This window comes from Malus domestica, chromosome 14, assembly GCF_042453785.1.
Source record: "Malus domestica chromosome 14, GDT2T_hap1".
NCBI lineage: Eukaryota > Viridiplantae > Streptophyta > Magnoliopsida > Rosales > Rosaceae > Malus > Malus domestica.
The window spans coordinates 19,432,085-19,438,574 of record NC_091674.1 but is presented as its reverse complement, the minus strand read 5'-3'; the positions used below and the strand labels follow the sequence as shown (position 1 = coordinate 19,438,574).

The 6,490-nt window shown below is 34.4% G+C and overlaps 1 long non-coding RNA gene across 1 annotated transcript; it reads right to left on the bottom strand.

The window, feature by feature from the left end:
* Positions 1-4,588: 4,588 nt before the first annotated feature.
* Positions 4,589-6,101, bottom strand: LOC114821164 (uncharacterized). Its single transcript, XR_003768575.2, has 2 exons — positions 5,756-6,101; positions 4,589-4,910 (listed from the first exon to the last, which is right to left on the bottom strand). It is a non-coding gene; the product is annotated as an uncharacterized lncRNA (long non-coding RNA).
* Positions 6,102-6,490: the final 389 nt, after the last annotated feature.

Below are 6,490 nucleotides of genomic sequence, written 5' to 3'. Positions count from 1 at the left end.
GAACTCATGCAGCATTAGTCTCTTGATATTGGCAGCAGCAGCAACAGCAGCAAGCAAAAAGAAATATTCAAATAGCATTAAAAAAAATATGCATTGGTCCCTTGATATTGGCAGCAACAACGAAAAAAAAAAAAAACAAAAATCCAAATGTCCTTGGCAATGACAGATTCTTTTTCAAATAGCAACTCCTGTACACAATCAAACAACATGTAATCAAATCAAACAACTTATTTCAGAGAGTAAGAAAATCAAACAACTTATTTCAGAGAGCATGTCACGCCCCGATCCCAACATACATCCAAGATCGACACATGACACCACCAAATACCTGTATGTCTAATTTACTTATGCCAGGTATAAAATGGGGATCCAAAACTGGAAATGCAGAACTTGCTGCTATCTGGCAGCTCTGTGACTCAACTTTGGACATGATTTTTATCAATCAAAACTCAACGGAAATGAGTGAAATCAGATGGATTTAATCATGGGCATGCCTAGTCTCCAAATACATAATATTGGACCAAAAAGAAATCACAAGGACCGGGAAATCAGGAGCTATAGTAAGCTAATTGTAATAGTTTTTTTTCCTGCAAAAAAAAAAAAAAAAATCTGCAATTTTAGAACCCAAACTCATTTTATTGAAATTACAACTTCAGAACACTTCCAAACAATTCAGAAATCATGGTTCTAACTCTATCTATATTATACTCAACTATTAGCAAGAATTGACCTTTGAACCCAAACCCAAGGACATGATATTTGATCAACACATACAAAAAAAATTGAAAGTAACGAGAATTTCCATTACTGCTTTAGCCTTGTGATGTTCAAAACCTTGTACATGTACACATAACTAAAATCCAGTAAACAGCCAAAGTCTTATATATATTTTTCATCCAAATAATAGTACAAATTAAAGCATATGAATACAGATATATGCACACATGTCAATTCGTCAAAAGCATATATGAATATTTATCCTTTCCAATATATATGAGGAGTTATAATATCAAATGGGTTTCAAACAAGTCAAGTATATCATTACAAGAAAGAATATTAATTGGCTAGCCACCCATCATACTATAATTCCACAAAGACTGATTCATTTATAATGAAATCTAAGTATTTGGCAACAGAAGAGTCTTGAAAACTTACCCATGAAGATTGACATGAGTGGACACTGATCCAGAAAAAATCACAAGACTAGGTGTTTATAAGAATCGATAATCATGAGATGGTTCGAGTTATTAACCTAAGCTCTGATACCACTAAAAGTTGTCACGTCTAGATCCCAACATACATCCAGGATCAACACGTGACGCCACCAAATACCTGTATATCTAATTTACTTTGCCTTCAGGCTATGAACAAAGCACAACTCAAGTCCCAATTTCGTAGTAATTTTTTGTATGCTTTATGGCTACATCTAACTTCCTCGTTAGACTGCCTACGTACTCTAAATAACGATCAAGCTATTCGTAGTTCACCTTAAGAAATAAATCCATACCTATGCTGCTAACTCGCCTCAATAGAAGATTTCATAGTTATTCTAAAAACTCAGGTTGATTACACGTTATTTTATTTACGAAATCCTTTCTCAACGTTTCTCAATCTTGGTTCTAAACATCTTGGTTAGGCCTTAATGTCGTATCTATAAGCTCTAATAAAAGGTCATGGCCACTACCTTGAAATAAGGCCACCGGTATACCCATGCGTACTAACTTTCTTAGGGGTCTTTACCTAGGAAGACAGAGTCTCTACTTATTACATGGACCTAAATCTTATGCTTTCCGTCTATAACTATAAATCTTAGTGTACCAACATCATTTCCCAACTAGTAAGAAATTTAATTTCACATCATGTTGAATAAAAGCATTCATTCAAAATAAATCATTGTCAATTCATTATATAACATAATTTGGGTCACTAGTTGCCCAGCTCTTTTCGTTTAATTAGAATATGCATTTTAGAATAAAGAAAAAAACTGACTCTATGTAATTCAAGTGACTAATCCTCTTATCACACATACTTGACAGATTCTTACATCCACTGAATCAATTTAGCCTTTCATAAAAGGTTATACAAAGTGCAGAGCTTAAAACACATCAAATTTATAAACAAAGCAATATATATTTATGTGTGATGAGGGTTCTGTTTGATTGAAGCATGTATGTCAATGCTATACACACACACACAATTATACCCAGAAGTTTCTTGGGAAATACTTACAATAATGGAAGGATCATCAACTGCTGTAAACAACCCCAATAAAAAGTGAGAAACCCAGAGCTAGTTTTCGTCTCACATCAGCCAAATAACAAGGAGAAAGCAAGGGAGATTAAGTGAGTAAAATTCTTGGAAATACTGGTCTCTATCGTTGAAGTGCTAGATATCTATTTCTATATTTTACACAAGTTAGTATTTTATAGAGATGAATACAACTCAAACCTGAAGCATGGGGGCGTTCCCGCTGATCTCAACATCCACAGCAACAATGTTGTGTTTGACTCATATACTTATGAGTTAGCAACAATTTTGATAGTGTAACTTTCTGAGTGCTACAGGGAAATGGCAGTAGCCACTTTGTGTTTGGCTTTCGGTTGTGGCATGGATGTCTTGTTTCAAGAGAAGACATGGTGACTACCACAAGCAAAGTTGGAAGCAAGACTTGACTTTGTGGTTGCTTGCACACAATTGTGCATGTTTTATTTTATATGCATTAAATGACAAATGGAGAAAAGTTGTACTTTATAGACTAGGTATAGACTTTGATGCATGCTAGGTAGGCTAGGTGATAATTATGTCATGTGAACTTAAGACTTTTTGGTCTTGTTTGTTGGTATAGTTGCTAGTGTATGCCTATAACTAGATGCAATATTTGTGCATTTAGAAATGCATTGAGAGAGCATCCGAAGGAGAACACAAATGAGAGAAAATATAGAGTGAGAGTGAGAAACTCTTGGGGAGAGCGAGGCTTTTAGTAAAATTCTGTAAGGATACAAGGGATTGGAGTTTGGGTTATGTTGATTTAACTCAAGTGTATCTTGTACTAGTTATTCTCATAGTGAAGGGCAATATCTCTTGGAGGACGTAGGCAGATTTTTGCCGAACCTCGTAAATTTCTCAGTGTATTTATTTCTTGTAATTTAAACTGTTCAACTGTGGGTCTGTAGTTTGGTGAGACAATCTAAATCTCACTTCCGCACTGACGAACGGCCAAGGCACAACAACAAGAATCCCCCTTCCCCATCATCCTTCCTTTTTTTTTTCTTTCTTCTCCACCGACGTCTCCCATTTCTCGAGAGTTCTCCCATCTTCTCTTTTATTTCTTTATATTTATTTATTTTATTTATTTTTATTCCATCACTAATATTTTATAACTAGCGCTATTATCTTTTCCACTACCTTAAATAAAATGATTTATACGTGTTTCGTAAAATCTTTCTTCTAGTTCTAATTTTCGCTACGTTTATGATCAGTCGGTCATATTAATGAGTGTTGTTAGAATATACTAATTAATATGTCATACGTGTCTTGACGAGTAAATCAATGAAAGTCGACGCATACCTCTAAGGGCATTTTGATCGTTTCACATTTTTTTTTATAAATAAAATAAAATTATGGACGGGTTGTAACTTAGCAAGAAAAATACATACATCATACAACAAGCTTACAATTCAAATTAGTAAGGAAGATGCTAAAAAACTAAAGATACATACATATCATCAGTAGTAAAAGGTGATAAGTTAGGATTGAATATTTGCTAAATCCCTAATGCTAGATGGGCCACCATTCCTTTTTTCTAGAACATATAAAAATCAAGAACTCATTAAAAAATAAGAAAGTAAGCATGCAACAAAACAAGAGAAAAAACAAAAACAAAGAAATGAAAAATAAATACTCATCCATTTTTCAAGTGCTTCATAAAACTCCATATCTTCCAAGATTGTCTCGTCGTCTAAAATTGAGATGTTATCTAACATCAACCAATTTTGAGTATAAATTAACCTCTACCATTAAAGGAGTCAATGAAGAACGATATGAGTTCATAATCCTCCCTCCCGTGCTAAAGGCAGATTCTGAAGCTACCGTTGAGACCAGAATTGCAAGAACTTCCTTTGCAATTAGTGCTAACAGTGGGTATTTAACACCATTCAATTTCCACCAATTTAAAATATCAAAATCTTGACCCACTTCCACTTTTTCATTGCGATCTAACAAGTACCTATCAAACTCATGCTCCGAGAGCACGACTTTACTTGCTTCAACTTTTTTTATCCAACTTTCGTCTATTTCTGCTTGTTTTTCCCCCTTCCATGTTGTTTTGGATCAGCACCACCAATAGTAGTTGTAGTACTAGTAGTATTAGAACAACTATTAGCACTAGAACCACTTGGTTGGAAGAAGGAACATATTCATCATATAGTTTGAAGATTAGGCTTTTTACCTCATCCGGGGGAAGGTGGCCGGGCCTCTCATACTCTTAGCTATGGCTTCATCAATACTACACCAGCGACGCTTCAAAATATGTGGCACATAGCCCAGTTTATATCTTGGATCAAGTACAAGTCCCACAAATAGAAAATGATTCACTTTAACAAGATCACCCCAATACTAATCAAATTTTACATTTATGCTTAGTGTCATTTCATACAATATCAAGCTTGTGTGTGTTTAAGTTAATAACTTATCTTCTTCGACGAACAAATCAACTATTTCTTAGCCAATTGCAAGCAAATCAGAAAAAGTACTATGACAAGCCGAATGTAAAGTAACACTCATCTGCAACGTCATTTGATAGAACACTTTCAAAAATTTGACAAAGATAGCGGCATTGCTCCAATCTTCCATATTTGGTGGCCCATACATGTTTTTACCATTGGAAGGTCCACCCACCCGTTCTTCTTCTCCTGTCAAATCTTCACCAAACCATGATAAGTATACAATCTTATCATCTCTCATTCTCACAAAAGCTTTTTCAAATTTCAAAGCGTTCGTTAACATCAAATAGGTGGAATTCCACCTAGTTGGCACATCTAAAAAAACAGGACCCTTGCATTCAATTTTCCTCTTCTTAACACAACTCCTAAAAGTTTCCACCCTAATCAGAGCTTTAAACTCTAAAAACTCATGAAAATGGTCTCGGGATGAGTGAGACAAGAGAGAAGAATGACTGGTTTGAGATTGTAGTACCTTTAAAAAAAACAGCTATTAAAAAAATCTAGATCATCAAATGTGTTTGATAAAATAAATAAAAAGTGTTTTTTATAAATGCTGTTAACGAAAATAGAAAAGCTACTAGGGCTGAGTTCGGTTCAAAACGGTTCGGTTTTTCAATTTTTTTCGGTTCATATTTTTTTGGGTTCAGTTTTTTTTTTTTTTCTTCTTCTTCAATAGCAAAAAAAAAAAAAAAATCCCTTCGAATTCAGTTCGTTCAAATATAATTGATCAATTAGCACTAGCCAACCTGCTTGAGGGAACCATTCACGTGATTCATCATGCATATATCGAAATTGCCATTTCATTCATCTCAACTAATTCTTTCAAACATTTCAATTTTGCATGCAATTACCTACAAATAGAAAACCAAAGCTATATAGAATTCCTTTTTGTCCAACCCCTATCTTATTTCAACAAAACCATCACAAAATTCATTCAGAAACTTACAAAGATACAAATCTCAGAGAAATTTACAAAATTCATTCACATAATCACACAGATCTTGGGTTCAAATTTCAAACAAAATATCTCTTACCCATCTGAAAGTTGGACTCAGAAGAGTTGTTGTGACTGCCGGCAAGTATGGATTCTTGGCTGGCCCGGAAGAAGAGAGAGAGAGATCAAAAGACACAACAGAGGATTTGGGGGGGGAGAGAGAAAGACATGATTTGTCGTGGAAGAGGGAGAGAGTAAAGATCCAGCTGGGGAGAAAAAAAAAGAAAAAAGAAGAGGGAAGAGGGAGTGAATAATGAAGATGGAGGACGGAGAAAGGAAAAAGAAACAACAGCGACAGAAGTGGTGCGGCTGAGGTGAAAGAAATAACAAAGTGGGAGGACATATGTTAAGGTTTAGTTGTTAAAAGGTTTTTTCTAATAATATATGGGCTTAAAAGTTTGGGAACATTTGGCTTTGAAATTAGGTTTTGAAGATAGTACCTAAAACAGATTAAATAATAAAATAAAATAAATAAATATTAATTTAATATAATTATTCGGTTCGGTTCGATTTTTGAAACCATTGAAACCGAAACCGAAACCGAAACAAAACCAAAAGAATTCGGTTCGGTTTTGTTTTTTCGTTCCGTTCGATTTTTCAACTTCCGTTTTTTCGGTTTTCGGTTTTTTGAACCCACCCCTAAAAGCTACCATGCATATAAAATCAATGCTCATTTAATGAAATTTTCAAAAAGAAAATATACCCCCATATGTTATACAAAATTACAATCATTGCCCCTACATTATTCTTTTTGACAATTATTACATAACATTAA